The 24656-nt window shown below is 35.4% G+C and overlaps 1 long non-coding RNA gene across 1 annotated transcript in view; it reads right to left on the bottom strand.

The window, feature by feature from the left end:
* The window catches only part of LOC311426937, a 133872-nt gene that overhangs the window by 34081 nt on the left and 75135 nt on the right, over positions 1-24656 (bottom strand). The window lies entirely within an intron of this gene.

The raw sequence follows: 24656 nt of genomic DNA, 5'->3' as shown, positions 1-24656 counted from the left end.
AATGGATAAACTAATCTTCCTGGGTAAAAATAAATGCAAGAAGTGCTAATCTAATTCTTCAGACAAAAATTAAATTCAGTAGTTTTAAGGTATGAAAATAACTATAGAATCTGAAACTGTCAAGGTCAACTCTTACATTCCTTTAACTGCAATCAGTAGTACTAAAATATGTCAAATAAAGGTGTTTTCTTGTTTTCTTGTGATTTTTACTTTTTTTTTTTTTTTTTTTTTTTTTTAATACTTGTATAATATTAGAGCTCTCTTTAATGAGATAGAACAAATTAACAGCCTACAACCACCAAAAAGCTGAACCTCTTCTTCTTCCTTTCACCTCTTCTAGTCAGGAGAACCTCCAGTTGAGGCAAAGGTCTGGCTCTGGGGAACATTGTGTTTTCCAGGTCTCTCATCAGTGAAATCCAAATTTGAATTTGAAGACTGTGTTTGTGGATTGCAGAATTACTCAGGTCATGTCCTCATTTTGACTGCAGGAGCAGAAGATATGTTCTCAAGAAGGAATTTTTTCTCCCTCAACCAGAAAGATACTAGTACGTCAGCGGTGAGGGTAGGGAACCTGCCTAGTTTTAAATTGTGAGGTATATTGGCTGGTGTGGTCCTATATTACACGTTTATTGCTCCACATAGCTTCTCAGCTCCTCTTTGTACATACCTGGTATTGAAAGGAAAAAAAAAAAAAGAAATATATATATATATATATAAAAAAAAAAAAAGGAAAAGGATCGCTGGTGTTGAAAGGAAGATAACACCAATACAATGTCAATAAAATGAGGAAAATTGTTCTCTGTGTAAACTGATTCTTGATTTCAGTACCTGAGATACTTGGGGTGAAGCTTGGAAAAACAGAAGCATACATCACTGAAGAGCGACAACATCCCTGTCTTGCACTCTGAGCTGTTCAGCAGAAATTAAGCTGTTTTGACTTTTGTCTGAATACTTCAGAAATTAAAAATATTTTTTAATGTATCTTTGAGAAAGGGAAATGGTGGTTTTAAATAATTTCACCAGTGCTGTAGCTGCAGGAAGAACTCTGAATGCTCTAGTTTGCATTGGTTATGATTTTGTTTGTGTTCAGGAATAAAAGGATTAAAAACAACATCCAAACACAAAATGTAAGTTCAGAGGGGAAATAACTGAGTATGGCCAACACCTGTGAAAGAATGAGGAGGAAAAAAAAAAAAAAAAAAGGTGTTTGCAGTCTCCTTTTTCCACTCGCTTGTAAATAAGTTATATTTAATTGAAAAAAGCCCAAATTCTTAGGTCCATGAATTATTAATAAACCTATGTGTTTAACAAGAGGTATCAGAGAAAAATCAGGTTATGAAATTCTTACAGAAACAAATAGGCAGGCTGGCAATTGGCTTGCCTTTCTCAGTAATGCACTCACTGTAGGTAACCACTGGGCTATTCTAGTACTCAATTAATGTTTTGGAAGTTGCCAAAGCAGTCTTCTGAAAGCAATGAGACTGTCTGTGTATGTACCAAATCTGGAACATACATGCACATGAGCTTAGCATCCCAGCTTCAGTAATGAGAGGAAAACTCTGGGAAAGAAACCAGCTTACCAGCTTTATTCTCATCTGTTCCACTGTTTTAATACATCCCCTTGTGATTTTGAGAATACACTCAAATGAAATTACCACCTGCAGTAAATAAACAGTTCCATTTAAACATCTGGAAATGCATTAGTTTGTGTTTAGAAAATAATAGTTATTAATTTATTGACACATTCTCTGTAGCAGTCCTCAAATGGGCACAGACATAATGTAAAATTGCTCTCCTTTCAGAGTAAACCTTACCAAGTTTAGGCTCTATCTGCAAAGATAATAAATCCAATCATACTTTGCATAATAGCAATTTACATAATGTTTTTATCACAAAATGAGACTGTTATAATAAAAATAATTTCAAAAAGAAATGTTTTAATAAGACCACCTATTAGGATCAATTCTTAATACTATTTATATAGCTGAAAAAAATGAAGAAAATACTTGCATACCACGGAGAGAATAGATTTTTTCTATTTTTTATTTTTTGATTTATTTTATTCTATTTTCTAGAACAGTTTTTTTTTTCCTCTCTCCATCTGTTAAGGCTGCTAAAGAGTATGGATATAGGATTTACTTCCAGAATTTAATTTTTAATTTAAATTACTCTGAAGTACAGCTAAAAACTTATCCTTTTATGTGGTTATTGTCCTTTCTATACTTCATCAAGGTTTTTAGAATGTTAACACAATGTTTTAACTAAATTCCAAACCAGGTATTTTTTTTGTCCTGGCTATCATTTTTGTTAAAAAAGCATCATGAAGTAAAAGGAAATGGATAAACCTGCATTCCTACACTGTTACCACCTTTCTTCTGATACCAGTTTGTATATTTTAAAATTATTATTTCCTCTCTTTTGGGAACTCATTCCACCCACCAGACTAGTTAGTTTATGCATCAGAGTTTCTGTGTTATCTAAAAGATGCAAACATCTGTGCTCTTGTATTTATTTATTTATTTATTTTTTCTATTCTATGATGGAAAGAAGTTATATTCTGAATTAAATTTTATGCTGCCAAATTCTTATACAAGACCTGGGTGATTGATCTGATTTCAGAGATTGGTCTGATTTCACTCTTTTCCTGAATGCAATGTTTGTAATTATTCCTAAATAACTGCCATTAACCTTTGGAAAGAGTGAAGTTAATGTATAAACTCTCTTTCCCACTCAGCACTCTGACTATGTGTATCTATAGTGTTCTGCAGTTTGCAGTCATTACCTACGAGAGCAACACTCTGGGAACCTGTGGACCAGAGTATTGCTATATGTTGCACACCAAAAAACACAATGCACTGCTATGAGAGCACGATAAACTATGTGCCATATGCTGGCCAGGAGTGAATGGTTGAATTATTAACACTTGAGGAGCATCAACACAGGTTCAGCTCTGGTGGCAGGAAAACAAAGGAAAGGGGAAACATCAAAAATAGTCTTTCTTTAATATAACTTATATTGCTGATGTTTGATGTTAGCCTATATCTATTAAACAGTTTTCACCCATGCTTCCTTTTTAGCTCCTTAGTGTATTAGAAAATTAAAAAGTCATCTCTTAGCCAAGAGAGACAGTGCAAGTCACCAGTTGGAAGAAACATCTGACTTAGGTCCAAATAAGTAAAGACCTCATGTCAGGCACTCAGATACTAAATGTACAAATCAATCTACAGCTTTATAATTCTCACCTCCTCTCTATAGTTTGCATAAATAATGAAGAGAGAAAGAAGTTTTAAACATCTAACTGGTCAAATAAACTCTCTAATCAGCTCCAGGTCTGAGGCTGGTTCACAGGAGCTGTGCTATAAACAGTTGTGAATATAATTCCCCTCCTTTCTACAAGCCAGGCAGAAGGATCTATACAGGCTCTATATGAGGTCATTTATTCTTAATGAGAATGGATAGGTCAGCTTGCTCCTGGTGTTAGTGAGGCCTTTTGTCTTTCCATGCTGTTTTCGTCTGTGTTAAGTAGTATTATTTACCATTTATGTATCTGGATGCATCTGCACACTTTCTCTAGGTTAGTTCTGAGTTTTCATGTGGTTATGACATTTTTCAACATATGAGTCACCACAAGAAGTACAGCATGTGCACTGGAGTAAAATCAGAAAAGGACAGCTGCAACTGATATGAGAGGAAGATACCAATTCTCATGACACTAAATGAACTAATATGGGGACTGTTCAGTTAATTGCATCAAGATAAACAGAAAACAGCCAACATGCAAAGATTAAGGAATCAGGCATGCTCATCAGTCACCACTCCATCTCCCTGAGAACAGGGTTGCTACAACGCTTTCTGGGATTTCCAGCACTCGCTGGAAATTGGGGCATGCCAGGGGGACAATGCATATGCCAACGTGTTCAATGCTCAAGCTGCAGTGCCAGTGTTTCCTGGATGCATCCAACTCCCTCTACTTTTTTTCAAGATGAGCTGCCAAACTGACCTGAATCTATATGATAATACCAGGTATCTGTCAGCCAGGAAAATGTTACTACTCTGACACAGCCACTGTGTGTTTCGGTAAATAACTGAAAACTTCAAAGACTTCCTGGGAAAAAGGGCAGGTCTTGGGAAACTCAGTTGCATGACAACACTACTTGGGAAAAAGAACAATCCCGTGTGAAGCAGGGCTACATGAAAGAGTGCACAGACCTCTTTTCCCTTTTTCAATTCATGTGATTATCCTGTTGCAATGCATGTCACTTTGGACACAGCAATGCTATATTAAATCAAAGACAGAGCCTTGCTTGTCCACCCAGGTGGCCCTTTTTCTTCTCCCCCATGCAAAGCTTGTAAAGGCTTCTGAAAATAGCTCACCCTAAGACTGCTGTCCAGGCTGCATGGAGAGCTTGGCTCTTTCCACCAACACAACCCTCACTTTGAATCCTCAAAGTTCCCATGTTTCCGTATGTCCAGAGATAAGTGGCCATTTTTTTGTGCCATAACTCTGGTGATCTACAACATAGTTCTCATGCTCTGCCAGATAGTTTGAACTAGAAAAGCACACATTAAATAATGCAGCATTATCACACAGGACTCAGAAGAGATCCAGGATTTATTCTGTAGGGACACAGCTATTGGCTGCAGAAATTGTGTGGATATACAAGTAAGGCAGTTGTACCACTTGGCTTTAGGGCCAGGGACTACTCCTTGGCATCTTTTATTTAGCAATATGTTTTGTACAGAGATGTACACTTTCCTACACATAGAGTTCACCTTTCACAGAATCACAGGGTGACTGGTATTGGAAGGTGTCTCTGGACTCCATCTGGTCCAACCCCCCTGCCCAAACAGGGTCACTTAGAGAAGGTTGCCCAGGAAAATATATCTAACAATAAACTAATTCAGAACAAAACTTTTCTCTAACCTAAGGGGAAAACAGCGCTGCACGAGTTTTGTCTGTACTGTTATGTACTTTCTGACCTAAACACTTAGGATTTCCCATTCTGGGAATGTCCTGGGCCTAAGCAATCCCCCAAGCAGTATGTCAACATCATCAGGAAAAGCTGGCAGCAACTAGTGCTGTTCCAGGCATGTTAATAGCAAGGACAACAGCACCATGGTGCTTGTGCCCTGACCTTGCCAAGCTTGCCATGTAGCCTGTGAGGGTATTGAACAAGCCAGGGCAGGTGCTCTGCTAGGGAGAAGTCAGGAAATCCTGTGTACTCAGTCTTCAAAGCCAACTGGTAGTTTCTACTCTGTCTGCAGGCAGATGTGGGTGTGCAAATTGATTAAGTTCAAAAATTTCATTGAACCTTTATCTCTGCCAGTGACGGGGTGCGTAGGATGCACTTAAATGTTCTTGCCAGAGCAAATTATAGCTCTCAGTCAGTCATTGTCAACACATAAAATATTTGGAGACTTTACAATTGGAAAATCATCTGGAATGTGTTGATTTGTACTTGCTTGTTTTTAAATTTTACTTTGAATGGCTAATAACTAATCTAAACTGGGCAGTGGAATGCTGCATAGAATTCACCCCTGTGATTACACCAAGCTATTTTTGAGCCTGGGACAGTCTCTCAAAGAATGATGAAAAATAAAAACAATCATACTTTATCATTTAAAACAGTATGCATGTTCTGAACACTGAAAAATCAATTTAAATCATATTAAACAAATGAAACAGAGAAAAGGCAAGAATGTAGCAAACTCTATATCCTGTTTTAATTTTTGCAACCATCTCAACATATTTTAAAGATATTTGAACTCTCATACCAATGAACAATTAAGTAATTTTAAAATTTGGGTCAGAAGCATGTAAAGACATAGGGCAGGAAAGAGGCCATGGGAAAACATACAGAAAGTATTTTGTGAGAAAATCATAATAATTTCATAAATCATAAATTTCATAAATAATGAACCTTCACCTGAATTATCTTTGCTTTGGATAAAGAAATAACAATGTACCATGTATCCCTAGTGATCATAACAACCACATGAACTTTCAATCTCTAACAGTTATAAATATAGCTGTTATGAGTCAGGTCATTTGTTTTTGAGCCATCCAACTGACAGCTATTTCTATATGATCCATTACATAATCCTTTTCATTATTTCTTCTATAATTGCTATTTTAAATATTCTTCCCTATATTTTTCACAGAACAATTGCTACAAGTTTATGCCATTGCATCCCAAAATAGAATTTGCCATAATCCTACTGTGCTTCTACAAATAGATATTTCTCAGATACATAGTATCACAGTGTATCCTTCCACTTACATGTTTTGTTATTTTGTAGTGGATTAAGTGTTGGTGGTGTTTCTCTACATAATATTAAATAGGTCAAGTTACGGATGATGCAATAGGTTTAGAAAATGTCCTGTATACAATTATTATTCATACATAATATTTTGTAGTTTAATGCTCATAGATATTCCTTTAAGAAAAGAGTGTGATGCCTTTTATTTATTTATTTATTTTTTAATGAAGTGGAATTCAGTTCTCCATTGGCTAGTTTGTTAGGATACCATTTCACAATAGAAGGCCTTCAGAAGAAGACCTGTTATACAGCCTTGTCTTTCTTTCCATTCTCTTTCTTTTTTTTCAGTCTTACTAATTGACCAGTTTTCTTGGCCAAAATCTGAATCAGAAATGGTATAGGTCAAAACCATTTTTTTTTCTTTCCTTTTTTTTTTTTTTTTTTTAATTCTTACTGTATTTTATTTTTGATTTAAAAGACTCTGTGAGATGAATACACTGCAGTAGATTTAATTCATTCCTGATTTCAAGAGGAAGCACTCTATCTCCTGTTTACTTTAAGGGACACAGAAAAAAAGAAAACAGGCTCCTCCTCTCCCTTTACACATATTCTTCTCAGCTGAATAATCAGAGACCTGTCTTTAAAAGTTCACATAATATGTAAATTATAGAAATAATCACTGACAACCTTATTGTTCCATACCTTGTGCTGCAATGGGACCTTTGCTATGGACAGGACTCAGCAGGAGGAGTGACTTGGTCACAGTTTAACAGAAGAGAAATACACTCAGAAACTCAGATCCACTCCCTCTATGCATAGTGACAGCATAGTTAGTTACATGACTAGATAAATAAAACAGCGAACCTTTATCTTTTCTAGTAAACCTATTTGCTAAATAAGCACCACTTAGGGAGGACTAAAGAATGTTTCTGCTTTCTGTTGAAGATGTTTCCTCTTTTCTAGTGGAATATATACTGATGTACTTATTGGCATTTTCCTAATTCTGTATGCAAATCAATAACTATAGACTTCATAAAATTATCCTCTTTGGGTTCTTCAGTATTAGTCTATCTCTGGTCCTTTAAGGTATTTTTACTGTAATACTAACATTGTAACATATAGTTCTTAGACATTTACTCAGACCTCACTCTGATTCCATTCTTGGAGTTTCCTTGAAGGGTTGTTCAGCTACCTCTGTTGTGAGAGAGGCATCTCTTCTTTGGGGTAGTCAGGCATGGGTGGTTCTGACAGATAAAGGAGGTAAGAGAGGCTACTCTGGTCTAAATCTTTGTCCACAAAGGCTTAACCCAGCTTAAGATGTACAGAGTTCAGATAATTTTGAAAAAGGGGAAACCATGCTCCTGTGCCAGCACTGCAGGAGAGCACACCAGCAGAAGCTGAACAAAAAGACCTGAATCTAGGAATGAGGAACCCAGAATCATTAGCAAGGACATATCCTGCTTATCTGAGTTGGGTGACTGTAAACAGAGAAATCTATACTTCCACTGTTCAAAATAAAGTTTTCACATACACATTACTTTTTATGACTTAGAAAATCTCCTTCAAAGTTCGTGTTACTTAACTTGCCTGTTGCTACTTGAATTGGTTCTCATCCTAAGAATTAACAAAATCATTAATTGTTAAAAGAATATTCTCTTAAGCAATCTCATCAGTTATCAAAACAAACAAACAAACAAACAACAAATCACTGTTTCCCTATCATCTTCTCTAAGCTGTCTATTTTTAAAAAAGAAACACTGTTTATTATTATTATTATTATTATTATTATTATTATTATTATTAATGTTGCATTTTAATTTGTACTGCTACTGAGCTATTCTCTTCTAATTAGGAAATATTTCTTAAGCACATTTGAACTAAAGACACTAAGTTCCAGACATTGTTTTTGGCATTTTAAAGTAATAGCCAGCTAATAAAAAAAAAATTTCAACGTTGTTAAGAAACTAAATAATATTTTAAAAGACATGTATTTGCATAAGAATATAATGCTATTTATCAGTCTTTATATTTCATATAGAAGGATTCAATGTACTTCTCTAAACCAGTTCAAGTCATAAACACACTATATAGCTGATATTTTATTAACCCATATCTACATAGTATGTATCTATCTTTATATTTTTGCAAGAAAACATTAAAATTCTTATTCATCTTGACCATTGTTTCTGAATAATACAGTTGGATGTAGAAGACGGTAGATACAGTCCTGGTGCCAGATGAGTCATTTGTGGAGGAGGTAAAAAATAAGCTTTACCCACTTGGCATTTTCCCAGGCTGAGGAGAGAGCTCCAGCCAGCTTGTGTCTACTTGCAAGAGTGCCACAGGGGATAACATCCTGATGGTGCCACACAGGCATACTTCTATGGCTTACTGTAGGCTACCAGTAACATTTATAGAAGACAGCGCCTACCCGTGGACCATCTACTGTTGTCCAGATTTATGTCACCAATGAGAACTAAACGTAAGAAAAAAGATATCCATGAAAAACATTCTCTACCCCCAAGGAAAAAAAATAAATAAATAAACAGAAGAGAAGGGAATTATAGCAAATCCTAGTGTATAGAACTGGATTATCTCCTTTACACACCAAGAGAAAATGATCAAAATCGCCTTCCATTGTTCTGAAATAAAATATTTCCTCAAGAAATAACATGCTTTCTCAGGACCAGATGCCCTCTCAAATATCCTCTTGATTCTGGATCCATAAAAATGAGGACAACAACAACTTGTTCTCTGTTCACTACTCTCCTTGTAAGAAATTTCACCCTTTTATTGCCTCATTCTTTATCAAACTATTGAGAAAGCACTGGAGGTGTTCTGGTATGAATTACAGGCCTGGAATTCTTCCTTTATTCCTATTCTAACGTAGCTTTTCATATAGCCTGGGCATCTCATGTGTAAGTGAGATCTCCTAGGTCTCCTGAGCTGTTCTCATATCATTCTACTCTATGGCTATGCAAAGGTAAAAACATTTTCAATCAGTGCATTTGAATACACAGTGCTAATAGGATCAGACTCTCAATAGGGAAGATGACAACTAGTGTTCTGATACCACTAAATTAAAGTAATTTGTTAAAGAGAAAAATTTAAAATTATGCCACAAAACATGTGGCATAGCCAGTTTGGGGTAAGTATTCTTCCTTCTGAATGAGATAAAACTGCCAAAGTGCTAAAGTATTGATAGGAAGGATGGAAATGTTGAAGATGCCCATCTTTACAGACAGGCTTGATGTCATGTCTGCTTCAATCACAGCAATCTTAGCAGGGTTTTCAGAAGTGAATACTAGCTCTCCTCGAAGCCTTCCCTCGTGATTTTCATTTTGGATATTACATGGTTTCAGCCTACTTTTTACTCTGCCTAGAAAATCTGAGGTGAAAACTCACTGTAAATCCAAATAAGATTGAGTTAATATTCTGCAAAATGAGTCTGTCAAGGAGAAAAATGAACAGAAGTTAACTAACAAAAACATAAGGGATAAAGGAAGAGATAAGTGAAGAAAAATGTAAGAAATAGAAAGGAAAGGATGAAGGCAGAGATCACAGCGATGAAGTCTCATCCGTGTCTAGTCTGCACTCACTGCAACTAGCAGCGACCCTCATTGACAGTTCCAGCATAGCCATGTGCACAAATTAGGTTCAGAGTGTCTATTTAACTTATTTTCCTGTATAGCCAACACTGTCCAGGTTCCCAGTAGAGCTTATTGCTTTGGACACTGTGCCACACTAGCATTGTTATTTCTATATGTTATATGTTATTTCTAGATGTAAATTGGCTCATTTTCAATTATATCATAGAATGTGCATCTGAAACTTCAGGCAGTCTGAATGATTGACAAACCTATAACTAACATCCTGTTTTTATCCTCTAAGTAGTTTAATCTAAAATAGTCATATTAATTTAAGCCAAGATTTTTAGGACAATACATGGTTTTCTTTGCTTATCTAGACCAAGTATATGTGAACAAGTTTTTTCAGTAGCTATTGACTGAAGAAATTTGTCAGGATTACTTCTAAGCAAGTGTGTTCCCTATATTAGTTCTCCAGTCTTTATGTGACAATTTTAACTTCTCAAAGTGATATTTCCAATCATAATCTTCCTTCCACGAATCTGAGGAACATTTTGAGCCATCTCTCTGAGACCAAGGACATTTATTCCAATAGAAAACCTTTTACATCCCTACTAAAATAATTTGATTCAATTTTATCTGCTTAATTTATTCATGGCACTACCTGCCAATAATATTCCACCACTATGGCCATTATTTCCTTATCTCCTGAAAAGCATATCCCCTTCAATATCAGTGTATAAGAAATTTTTGATATTTTGCTATCCTATCTCACCAGACAATCATGGCTCTGCCTGAGCTCAACAGCATATTTCAGCAATAAAATAATGATAATCAAACATTTCTTCAATCTAGGCATTTATTATACAGTGCATTTCAAACTAGAGATTGATAGTCAGTTTTGCAATAACAAGGCCTCCAGATCACAGTGTTTTGAAATGTGTCTTGAAAATGACTTCAACACTTCTCTGAATTTAGTGTTATCCTGGTTTAGGATGAATATGACTGTCTGTTTCTTTTGCACCAAAGTGAGTGGCTATTTCTGAGTAGTAGAAATTGAAGTGCCTAAATGTTAAGCACAGTGATTTTGAGCCTGACTTGATTTTTTCCAATCTGACTACCTGCTACACAATTGGGTGTGGTTAACATGCAAATGTTGACTAATAATCCCACAAACATAATAATACAAGCAATTTCTGAAAATAGATTGGTTGTTCCCCATCCCCAGCTCCCAATACTTTCTAATTAATTTTTAGACAGACAGCAGGAGAAGACAGCCCATGAAAACTCTATTCAAAACCAGTTCTGGAGTTGACTGCCCAGGTTGAATGGAGCACTGTGGTGGAACATTTTAGTCAACAGAGAAATGGAAAAACAGGAGAATGCAGTCCAGCACACTACAGAGACAGCATTCAGTATCTCACACTGAAGGACACAATTTTAGAAACCTAGTCCTTCTCTGTTTTTACTTGAAACTCAGAAGACCTTTCTTTATGGTTAGGTGTCACTGTTCTGTTAACAAATTGACCTGCATTGAAAGGCCACAGTTGCTCCATGAGATGATTCATAAATTCAGCTGAAAAATCACAAACATTAAAGTGAAGGAGACAAAACTGCACTACTGTTGTTTGTTAAGTCTTAAGCTATTTTACAAACCTTAGTCCATGTGAAGGTTTATGTCACTTTACTTTGTTTCTCCACTGATTATTAAGTTAATTTTTCATAGACACAGAATTTCAAAGGCATGGAAAACCAATAAATCTTTGAGGATGTATTTTTTGTTGCTGCGCCATTTATATTACAGGGATCAATAACCAAAAGGTGAGAAAATGTAACTTCACCCACACGTCTCCTACCCAAATTGGGTAGTGCTCTGTGAGAAACAAGCAGCAAGTCAAAGGAACTTAGGTGTTGCTAAGTGAATTCTTCAATGTAGCCTGAAATCAGTCTCTGTGTTTGGTAGTCTGCATTTTGCACTCTATGTTTGGGAAGACCTAAGGAGATTGTGCTGGACTAAGGAGGTGATACATGGTACTCTGTTCCAGAATCTCCATTTAGCTCCATCTAGGGTTCTGAGTAACTCCATGCTCTGCTTTTTTAGAATTGCATATAATAAATACTTAGATTATTTACCACAGAACATTCATAGAATCATTAATCATAGAATCATTAAGGTTGGAAAAGACCTCTAAGCTGATCTAGTCCAACCCTACACCTACCACCAATATTGCCCTCTAAACAATGTCTTTAAGTTCCACACCCAACCTTTTCTTAAACACCTCTAGGGACAGTGACTCCACCACTTCCATAGGCAACCTCCTCCAATGACTAACCACTCTTTCCAAGAATAATTTTTTCCTAATATCCAGCCTGAATTGTTGGTAGATGAAAACGTACTAGGGCAAACTCAATCCCTTACATCATCCTTTAGCAGTTAACCAACAGACAACTATGGCCAAGGCTATTGACACTTCAGGATTGGAAAGCTTGAGATTTTCTCATGTCAAAGTTCTTCTTGGATTCAATTTATGGAGGACAAGACTGATGATTTCCTAGTTTGATATATTTACATTGGCAACCAAAGTGTTAAGTCAATCAAGATAAAGCAAGAGGTAAAATTCAGTAAAGCTCCATTTGATTTTCCTCAGGCTGTGATTTTACTTCAGATTCTAGTTTTTGCTGCACCAAATACAAATAATTTATAGCTGAAGAGATATTTTTTGGGCAGAGTAGTAAATATAAAGTTTTATCTCTCCACCTCAAAAGTATCTGAATCTCCATAGTAGCACTATAAAACGGTAATAAGGAACGAGGTTCCACAATGCAAGAGAGAAATTCAATCAGGGATTTAAGAAACATGTCTGTTGACTGTGGTTTTAAATTGTTAGATATTACTGTCTATTACTGTCTACTTTTCCACAAAGTAGAATATCTTACAAACCCTACCTCGACACTTCTAATTTCAATGTAATAATCCTATCTTTAAACTGCAGTTATAAATTGATGACATTCAACACAAATGGGGGCAATTTAGAGAAGGAAGTACACAGACTGCATAAAGGAAAAATACCTCTGATGAGCTGGGTAGTTCATGCTTTAAAAGAACAAACTGCCATATTTTAAGATGAATGTTACTCTTTTAATTTAAGCATAAAATCAATAGCTATAAAAAAAAAATTGTATTTGAAAAAGAAAGAATTGTTGCCTGGTGCAGGCAACAATGTTTTACACAAGGAATTTTATTTTTTTTTTTTCAGATAAAGATGAATTCTCAAGAACACTATACATGTTCTTTATCTTATCAGGCTTATTTCAAGGGAATGGACAGAAAGAGAAGACTGTCATGAATGAATGTCTCAAGTATTCTGACTTTACATAAGAAAAGCAAGAAGGTGAGTAGAAAGCTCAGAAACAGGGAAGTGGACATTGGCAAACTTTGGGTTGTGTATGGTCATCTGATGCCAAAACTTGATTAATGTTTCATGCACTACTCCAACCTCTACTATGTAATATGGGAAGATGCAAAATATCCAGTCTGTCAAACAATAAATATTGGGGTTTTGAAAAACATATCAAAATTGGTCAGGCTAATTTCTATTTGAGTCACAATAATTTTAATATGCTAATTAAATTTGATACATTTCTTCTATTACTGATATCTAGTCTATGCGCTTAGTCCTTCCATTGCATAGTCAGCAAGGAATTCAAGGTAAACATTCATTATTCACAGCAAAGTGCCAGGACAAACTGAGAAAATAATTGGTATCAGGCAAAACCTGGACAGTCTTTAGACCCTGAACATTCCCAGAACAGCCTCGAGCTTTGTTCGAATTATTTCAGGATTAAAGCAGATACTTGTTCCAACAGTAATAAAGAACAGAACGGGGAGTGATGTTGTGAGTCTCTGCAGAGAATCAACACCTGCTCCTGACTGCTAGAAAACAAGAAATGGGAAAATGATGTTTATTCCTGTGATGTGACTGAAATGTGGCTACACTTCTAAATGATATTTAGAAAAGATTCATCCTTATTCATCAGGTTGGCTTGTAAATCAGGAATAATGCATTCATTCTTCCTGATTTTTAATGGAGGAAATTTAGAAACAATGAAATGACCAGAATACAAAGAAACTGACTTGGTTGTGCTACACCAAGCAGCAAAATGGATGAGACGTGCTCTGAAATAGCAGTCTGTGCTTGGTTGTGGAGATTACTATATGACCACATAAACACCTAACCCATCAATTCTCCTGCTTTGAGAGTGTAAATTCCTGCCTGTAGGTAATATTCTTTAGAGTTTATGAATTCTAATCAAGATTTAGCTGGTTATGTTGAGAGAGAAAAGTGACTGTTGAACAGCCTAGTATGTGTGCCCAAGTATCTCTTTGACAGTCTTAAACATTTTTACCTACCTTCTATATGTCATCAGATCATTACTTCTGGCATCATTTAGTGCAAAATTAATTATTTTGGTAATTTCCAAAATATTGGCATAAAGATCATGTGCTTTAAACGTACGCCATTCTGTCTCTTAATCATGATGGAGACTCATACTTCTGCTGTAGTTTCTGACAAACTTTCTGGAATAAATATGAATGACTCCAGTAATTTTCTTCAACAGAAATCCTATTCCTTTTATTAAACTGTGGATATTATGACATATTTTTTCCAGTTAATAATCATATTTGGGCTTCACCTAGCATGCAACTTCCTTGGATTCAAGAGAGGGGTTTGTTTACACCATCTGAGCATCTTTACATACCAATATTGGTCTGAATAGTTTTTAGAGTCTGTCTATGTAATTACCAAGTACCAAGTGGAAATTTTCATCTTGTTTTATCATTACAAGGACAAATGAAGACATTTCTTATCTTGCACAACTGCACATAATATTTCATTCTTACTAAAAAGGATATATTTTGAGTAAAAAAAATATAAATAAAAGAAAAGAAAGAATCCTGTAGTAAACTTTTCTGCACATTGTAAACTTTTTTTTTTTTTTTTTTTTTTTTAATATTCTTCCCACTGCATAATTGGAATCTCCTTTGATATAATTTGGGTTTGTCACATCTAGGATCCCTCCACCAGACTTCTACATATGTCAGTACACTTGTATTTTCTCTCTGTCTTTTCTTCCTTATTTTTAAAAGTACCACTTCTTTCCATTTTTCCTCATATAACAGGTTTTCCATAATTTGCATGAAGCAAGGCTGACCTACCTTGGGGTCTCCAAGTTTGTTCACATATATTTTTGAAAAGTAAAGCCCAAAAAGTAGTGCATCACGCTAGCTGAGATTCTGAAATTGCCCTCCATTCTCACTGACTTTGAGAGGAAAAATGAAAAACTGTTTCTGGAGCATTAAATGGCATGTTTGTCTGGGATTTCAGGAGTTTGGTTATGCTAACATAGACATTCCATGCTTTTTTTTTTTTTTTTTTTTTTTTTTTTTTGCCATTATTTCTTTCCATTTGAGGTGTTCAGAAAATGTGCTATGGTTCACGTTCTGCTACATTTGTGAATAGTCATTTATGCATATCTAGTTTTAAAATAAGGTAATCTTTTTAATTTTGAAATATCATTTTTTTGGTGTTTTCTTGACTTTCCTGTAGAAATCCACACCATTCACTGTATGATATAATCAGAAAAGTTTGAATCTAACACAAGTGGTAAAAGCTAACAAAAAAAGAGCTGTTAAGAGACAACTGAGTGCCCTGCTTTGTAGAATTTCTCCTTCTGACAGTGTCTATTTCCTGGATACATACTAGTGAATGCTTCAACTGCTTTTTACTCTGACTATTTTTACAAATATTCAGAAATCCAGTGAAACTGTTTCTTCCCATAAGAAAGTCCCTGAAAAATAACTGATAATTTCAAATTAATATCACAAGGATATTTTTCTTTCTGTAAAGGAGAATATCTCAATCTTGCAATATAAGTGTGTCAGTTTGACTTGATTAATACTTCTATTGCCTTAATATTAAAACAACAACAATAACAACAACAAAAAAAACCACAAACACAACGGATAATGTAATTCATCTGAATAATAAAAATGAACAGCTTTTATCCTGCTGAAGCTTCATTGTTGAATGTTGTCTTCCTCACTTGATGCTTGATGTTCTCAAAATCTAATGCTCCAGGGGGATCATAAATTTTAATGTTTGAAAGTTTTTTTTGTTTTGTTTTGTTTTTTTTTTTTTTTACTGGAAAATCTTTACTCTCTTTTCCAGCTTAAATGATATATATATATATACATATTTTAAAAAAAAAAAAAAAAAAAAAAAAGGTTTTGTAGCATCTGAACTACCCACAGAAAGGTAATTCTAGTTTCCAACAACCTTGAGTACTACACTTTCATAAGAAACCATCTCAGAATAAAATCTATATACTGGTTTTTGAATGTTTAGTGCCGGTTATAAGGCATGATATGCATTCTTCCTGAAAAGCCATGCATTACTAATTCAATGCACACCTAAATACATTTTTACATGACTGAAATACAACTTTTTTTCTCTGCAGAGGATTGTGATGCTATGAGTATCTGTTATTTTGTCCACAAGTTTGTCACTGAAACTGTTGCCATCAAAGATCAGTTTAAACCAAGCTAAGCCTTGGATGCCATATGGCCGCACCCTCCCTGTATGCCAGCAACAGCCTTCATGCAGTTGCAACATAAACCAAATTAGGGTGTTGATTTGATTCCTTTTTTATTGTTGTTGGGCTACTTTTCAGCCACTTGAACTACCTGAACAAGCTGACTCTGTGGTTGCGTGAGAATATACCTGGTGTTAATATTTCTGTGAGTGTTTACCATTCCTAACATACACATCCAGTCTTGCATATAAGCTCTTCCCCCATGAAACAACCAAGCCAACGCCCCACAAATCAGATGTGTCCTAAATACCAGGGAGGCTAGTCAAGTTTTGTTGTTACTAACATTTTTATTCTATGGAAATGCAGCTATAAATATGCTTTCCTTTTCAACACAGTATTCCTTAATGAAGTACAGATAAAACGTGGGTTGTCTACCAGTGGAGAACAGTGTGCAGTTTTTTGTTCTGTTACAGGAGGGGCTGTCAGTCAGCATCTTTTCCCATCTGCCAAATCTTTTGTATTTTAGCATAGATATAGGCATTGTGTGCTCAGATTTCAGCCACTCCATATTTACATTCACAATTCCCATCACATGGTTGCACCAATATAGTTTTTGCCAGTTCTTTCCTTAACATGTGTCCCTTCTCAGATCAGACCAATGTTCAGTCCTTCTCTAGATCAGCCTAAACTCCTCTTATTTCCTGTCAAACAACCTTCATTATTTTTTTTATCCTGATTGCTCCTGCCTTTTTCATAACTCTTTTATTGAAGATCTAATTTGTCCAAATTGCCTGAACACTGTGGATGCTCCATTGTGCTAGTCGAGATAGCTGTGCTGAATTCAATGAACTATTCCTCAGTTTGATTGTAGGCATGTGGCTGAAACAAGTCTGGGGGGCTCAGCAGATCAGAACTCAGGCAACCACTTCAGCCCAACCATTAATACCTAATATTCCTGTTGCATGATCTGTAAATGTGGAGGAGAATAAATGAGGGTGCTCTTCCTTGTAGCCCTCACATACCAATCCAATGCACTAAAGCCACTGTGGGGAATCCAAGCATGCAAGGCAGCACAATATTGAAAGCCATTGTACGAGTACTGTGAACTCTTCCAACACCCATTTGTGATTATCTAACTTTTTTTACATAACGCAGCACAGAAACACAGATATTGGTTCTTTCCCCTATACCCAAAGGGGAAATGATGGAACATTTATTATAGTAATTTATGTCAGTTTTGAATGCACTTATAACAATAAAACATCCTGCCAAATACTCATCCAAAGCCAAAGTAGTATTCTTGAAGAGAGATAAAAGATTGTACTAAACACATACATAATAGATATACTTCAGACAAAACTTCTATTGAAGGATCCAGATATACCTTTGATGTTATATAATGCCTGAGAGTTAATTATAACGATATCTGTTTCTGTCAGTGTTTATTATTAAGCCCCTTATTGAAGGTTTCTAACCTGAACAAATTTACATTGGATTCAAGCCTGACATAACACATTAGCTCAAATGTAAAGAACTTGTTTTAGTTTGGTGGAGGGTGGGTGGCAGAATCATTTCTTAAAAATAGTTTTTGAGAATTTGGTTGTGATCAGTATAAATTCACACTTAGATTGTTTAGAATATTTTCATCCTCAAATGGAATCAAAACAAAAATTAAAGTGCCTATCTCAATTTTCTTACATGCTACTGTTAACTCAGAGACAGTATTTAGCACCTGCTCTTTCTCAAAACATAGTGATATCAGGAAGTCTCACCTCTCAAAAGAATGTAAAATAAAATGTTGAAAGAAGTTGACAGATTGACTATTTCTCCTTTAAGAAATATATCCTACTTTGCCTTAAAAGGGTAAAATCTCCTAATCATTGAAGAGGTGGTTTAGAATATTTTGGGGAAAATTTTATGTTTTTTATATTTTTCATTGTTCAATTTTCCTGTTACTTAATGGCACATTAAGTAAATTGTTACCAGAACTAGCATTTTCTGATGCCTTTTCTTTGTTTTGGTAGTTCTCATTGTGCGGGACAAATTAATAATAAAAATACTCTGTTACAGTGATTCAATATTTAAGGGATAAATCCATTCTAACATGTACAATCCAAGTGAAAAAAAAAAAAAAAAAGAACACATATGGGGTTCCCTATAGCCAGGAAAGAAACTTATATCTTTATTGCTTGAACATAAGTGACCAATAGATAAAATCCTGTGGAAAGAATCTCACAACTGTTTTGAGGCTTTCCTATTCTCTAAGAGTGGATGATGATTTTGTTGCCACCATGGACAACACCCTAAGAACTGGACTAAGAATCTCCAGAATTAACAGTACTGCCTGCTTGGATAGAGCCTGTGTTTCAGGAGAATCTCATCTACTACTTGTTTGACATGAAGAAGGTCTTTATAAAGCACACATAGGCAGATATTTTATTGTAATTAGTTTACACACCTTCATTCACCTGTCACATCTATCGGTGCTGTTTGCTTGTATTTATCTTCTGCTTTATCAGAAAAAGTCTTACATAGACAAACTCAGTGATGTCTTGTGCATGAAAAGCAACAATGATCAGGAATTTTACAAATTACTGCCATCATGAGTTACTACCTACATAAACTTATGGTTGCAACTAGGTAGATATTTTGGTGTATTACATGTATATCATGTGCCCAAGGACTCTGCTTCCTCACCACCTGTACAGACACCTCTGTAGTTCCTCCCAAAGGAGTGCTGGTTTTGTTCAGCCTGAACTAATCTAGTTGATGTCTTCAGCTACCTAGTCTTCAGCTACCTAATCAGTCATTATAGACTGATTAGACTGGTGAATCAGACTCTTCTCCAATGAGCATGGTGAGAAGATGGGAAAGGGACAAAAGTTGCAGCATTGGAATTTCTCATTTGATATATTAAAAACCAACCAACCAACCAACCAACCAACAACAACAACAACAACAAAAAACCGTCTTCATCGAGGGTGATTAAATGCTGTAAATTATGTTTTTTTTTTTTTCTTTTTTTTCTTCTTTTTTTCTTTTTCCCAGTAATAATTTGTTGTATGTTCATCAATAAAACTTTTATTTTGTTGGGGTAAAAGTTGCCAATGGACTTTATTAAATATGTCTTTGCTTGAGAAGGACAGAGTATGTCTACTTTTCTATTAACACAGCTATGAGCAACAGAATTTATGGCTCATAACTGTGTTTTGAGAAGACAGCTCCAAACACTCTTGATTGGATGGAGCTTCCTACAGAAAGCTGGAAGCTCTTACTGCAGTATATCACAATTGCTGCAATGTAGCCAAGATGTGAAGGAAGTAAGAATACATTAATAGGGGTCACTGAGATCCAGAATGGGTCATTGTCTAACGAAAGATATCATACCGCTCTACTCATTAATATAGCTACACAAGTATTTTGAATCTTGTAATAACCCCAGAGAATTTATGAACTGAACAAACAGGGGCAGGTACTTCCACCAAAAGAGATGCCCTTGTGGCTGCACATTTTTCTCGCTGTTTTCCATGTGAAATCCATTGATGTAATGTAATTTGTTCAGGCTTAGTTTACCCAGCTTCTTCCTATTTTTGAACTGAATTTATCAAAGCAGAAAAGACAACAGTGTGGTAAGATGTGAGCTGTGCAGTGACTGTAATATCTAAATAATAGATTACATAGTTGCCTTTTTTTTTTTTTTTATAATAAACATGTACTTAACAGAGGAAAAAAAATATATATATATATTTTTTTTAGCAAACGACATTTGCATGTTTTGCCCAGTGACTATATTGCTTACTTAAAGCAAACAGAATTTGAACTTTTGCTTTGAGTCAGTATTCTTTTAGATTCAGTTGCAAAAATGAACTTCAAGATTCACTTATAAAAAATGATTTCAAGTAAAGACAAGGAATTGTCTTCAGGATTAAACTTTATACAAGATCTGGCAATTATTAACTTGTCCTCCAGTTTTTATTTGACCATATTAACTGCCAAGTGGAGAACTCAGAGTACACTTTTTTTTTTTTTTTTTTTTTTTTTTTCCGGATAAGTCATAAATTCCTTAGGGGACAACTTCTATAAAAAAAAATAATAAATAAATAAAATAAAAAATAAATCCTAACTTAAAACAACAGTCTAAAAACTAAAATAAGTTAATGTTGTGTTGATAGATGATATACCATAACAATCTACTCTGCAAGATGAAACACATACTACACAAAGGAATGTGAGGACTAAGCAGGCTATATATAACTTTCTGTATCCAAGAATTATACATTTCCTGTTCCCTTTTGGTTCAGAACTAGCTATGCACTCTGAAGATATGCCAGAAGTGATAGAGAACAACAAAAAGAAAAATTAGGGTATAAAAACCCCAAGCCCCATATCTATCCTAATTGATGGTCATCACAAATCTTGTGAACTACAAAAAATAGCTGTTATTTTTGCTCTTTTCTATAAGACAAAGTATAAAAGGACACACATCCCAGTTCATTTTTGGAGATTCCTCTATGGCATTTGAGACCATTGGTCATCCATTCCTGTCCACCTATTCACATTAGCTTTGCTTTTCCTGGGCAGGGGTGTGGCTGGTGATTGGAAATAAGAAAATAGGATATTAGAGTCTTTTATATTCTCTCACATCAGTAGATACTGTTTTCCATACTCTGCATCATAAAGCCAAGGTTGGCCTCACATATAAGCAGATATGATTTCATGAGATGCCAGGACTAAACATGAAGAACTAGATCTCAAATCAGGATGTTTTGGAATACTATAAGTATGTGTGTTTTCTGATCATAATTGCAGAGATACCCTCAAAAACTGATATGAAGAAGTCATGTTTACTGTTTATCTACTACTATCTTGGGTCCTACTCTGGGAAAAATATGGGTACATCTACAGAATGCTTTTGCTTCTCCTAAAGGTTTTTGTGACATGTGACAACATTTTAAATTAGTTTTATTGATATCGGTCTCACTTTACTGATGTACACCTTAATGCAGATGTCTTTCAGGACACCAGAAATAAGGTATAGTGCACAACCATGCTTGCTGCACTGTAGAACCATTTGCAGAGAAGCAAGCTATATGAATTATGTAGTATTATTATACTGCATGAAAAAAAAAGTTTTACTATGCCCTGAAAAACAAGTTGCATGGTTGAATCTTACACAGAAGGTTGCATGAGAACATGGGAATTATATTATGAAAATGAAGAGGAATTAAATATATTGAGGGGACCACACATTGCTCTGGAAAGAAAGCAGAAGGTGATCCTCTTGTAGTATAATTTGTTCCTATCCTGCATATTTGCAGAATGGATTCACAGTTTTGGACTGCGTTCATGCTGTATACTGCAGAGTATCTGTTGGTAATGTCTCTTGTGCTCTGGACTCTAGCATGTCCCCCCACCCACCCAGGCAACATGAATATGCTAAAAAGCAGCTAGGAAAAAAATGCAAATTCCTTCCATGCTGCTACTTAGCCACCCCTTAAAAGTATTGTCTGTCATATACTAACTGCAGAAAAGTGGTGTTGTCTATCATAAATATTAAGGATTCACTTGTTTTCCCACGGCTTCTGTTCTTTACCTATAACCCGCCTTCTTCTGTTCTTAGAGTCTCTGTCCTGATTCAGATATGCCTCAGGAACAACAGTACCCACTCAATCTCCAAACATCTATTTAGTAGTACAAGCTGTTACTGTTGCCTCAAATGAAACAGAGATTTTCCATTTTTCTCTTGTGCTTGAAATGGCCACATTGTTATCTTCTGATCAGAAGTATAAACTGGGCACATCAGAAGACTGGATTTGCAAACTACTCTTGCATCTTAATTTATGTAGTGGTCTGCAAGGTCAGTGTTTCGAAGCCAAAATACAATTCCCTGATAGAGAATAATTTATTAGGCTGTTAAGATATAATGAAATAACTGTTTTCAAAAAGTCGAAGGTTACTTTTAATGCCTATTTTCTCAGCATGGGCATAGCTAGTATGTAGTCTTGCACATTATTTAAGAATATAACATTTCTATGGCAGTGGTGAGATGATAGAGGAAAAAAAACTTTAAAAAAGATTTTTCAGTGAAAATATTATTTGCTTTAGTTTATCATTATTGTGGTTATTTGCTGCAACTGTGTTAAGCCTGCTGGAGTCTACAGATTCATCTGTGCAGAACAGTGCCAGGAAGACATGTATCTAATTATTTAGTTTGGAGGTTGTAATTTAAATTGACAGAATTTTCTTTGCCACACCAAAATACCTCCAATGCATTTTAATCAAAGTTCTCTAAAAGGATATTGGAGGACATTTAAAATCACCCATATTTAGCAGCTCACCAAAATTGTGGTGTGTTGGGGAAAAGATGTGAATACAAAATTTCTCCGTCTTGAGTTTGTGGAAGTGATTAAACAGGCTAGAGGGCAATCTGGGACAACTGGGTGTTCAGGCCTGCTTCTATCACCTGCTGGAATCCATTTGGATCTGTCATATACACAGGAGACAGAGGAATCTTCTTGGTCCTCTACATCAGATACCATACATTTCCCTTACTGGCTATGTATGCATTGCTCTCCCTTCCATATGAACATCACTCTCACATGCTGCCTCTTTGGCATCTCTTCTCTCCAAGAATGTGAAGAATGTTTATTCAGAGGATTGAGGCAAAATGTATCTGTGATTTAGCTGGTGGTAGACCACAAAACAGGAAATTGATGGCAGAAAGAATCACTTTCCATGCCTGGGAGCTTGTATGAATATGGGAATCAGGTGATTTGCATATTCATTTCCCAGTGCTTTCTATAATGTGGAACCAAAATATATGACTTGCTGAACTTTGCAAAATGCATTCTCATTTTAAAGCTATGGCATTACAAGATAGGAGAAGGGTTTAATTTCTCCTTTCACCACCTGAGTGTTTACTCTGTGGAACCTAATAGCAAATATGAAATCCCAGGGCATTTCTGCAGTTATTTAACTTACTCATTTGGTAGAAATGTATTTGAACAACATTCTCCATGACAAATACAGGTACATTATGCCTCCTTCGTCTTAGAGCATTTGGATATATTTTAAGTAGGTCAGCATATTATGAGGGGGACAGATCTGTAATAAATCACTTCATAATTTTCACAGTAGGTAGCAGTCAGTTATTTTTAGGGGTTAGAAAAATTTTCTGGAGATTTTTTTCTACACTAGACACTTTATGAGAGTGAAAAGGAATATAATTCATTCATTCTCCTAGAACACAATGTAAATTCCATTTTGTTCCAGGCCCTAGTACTGTGACAAAAATTACATTTGAAACTTTACCTACTGGACTTATATAAATGAGATATAGACAACAGATTACCTGAGTATAACCAAATGTTTATCTCAGCAAAGTATCTTTCTTTTCACATACTACCAAAATATGATCTACATTAATTTTCTCTCTTCAGGTAGCTAAGACAGAACAGATGAATTTTGGCATCCAAGAGTTCATATTCTGAAATGTAGCTTCCATTTATCTTTTTGCCATCTGGAGGTTCTCAGCACTCTAAATGCTGAGAACACTCACCAGAATGCCAAAACAGAGATGAGAATGTATGCGTCTAACTTTAGAATCCTGCATATGCAGTTTTGCCTTTTGCTTAGCAGACGGCTTGCAGCAGTTTTAGATGGTATCACCATTTACATTTCAGTTCCTCCCCTTAAAATAAAAGACCAACGCCTTTTTGATGTTCATGCTGTGATAAAAACCACTAATAAGAGAATTTAAAATAACACCGCCAACGCAGAAAGATTTCCTCCATCATGGCAATTTGTATTTCCATATATATAGCCAAGTCCTGCTATTTTTAATCTACAGCTAGGAAGCTATACTAGGCATTGAGCAAGCAGGCATCATGGTTCCATGAGCCAGATTTTTCACATTAGTGTGGATCTGTCAAAACAACACTGAATCTTTTTCTCCAGCAGAAACGCCCTTCCAAAACATGGCCCAAGAAAGGCTGCAATTGAGTGTTTGATTGCATTTTGGCAAACTCACCCTGCCTATTGTGAATGTCATAATGTGTTACTTAATTGAGAGAGGAAACAAAATTTATTGAATGTTGAGCAACAGCCAATTTGCCAAAAATTATTTTGAAGATAGTGCAGAGCAATTCAGGATATACCATTACAAAGACACTTAATAAATGTGTCTAAAATTCTACTTTTTCTGTTTTGAGTTTG

The sequence above is a fragment of the Aythya ferina genome, assembly GCF_964211825.1.
Source record: "Aythya ferina genome assembly, chromosome: Z".
NCBI classification, from domain to species: domain Eukaryota; kingdom Metazoa; phylum Chordata; class Aves; order Anseriformes; family Anatidae; genus Aythya; species Aythya ferina.
This window is presented reverse-complemented; position numbering and strand designations above follow the sequence as displayed.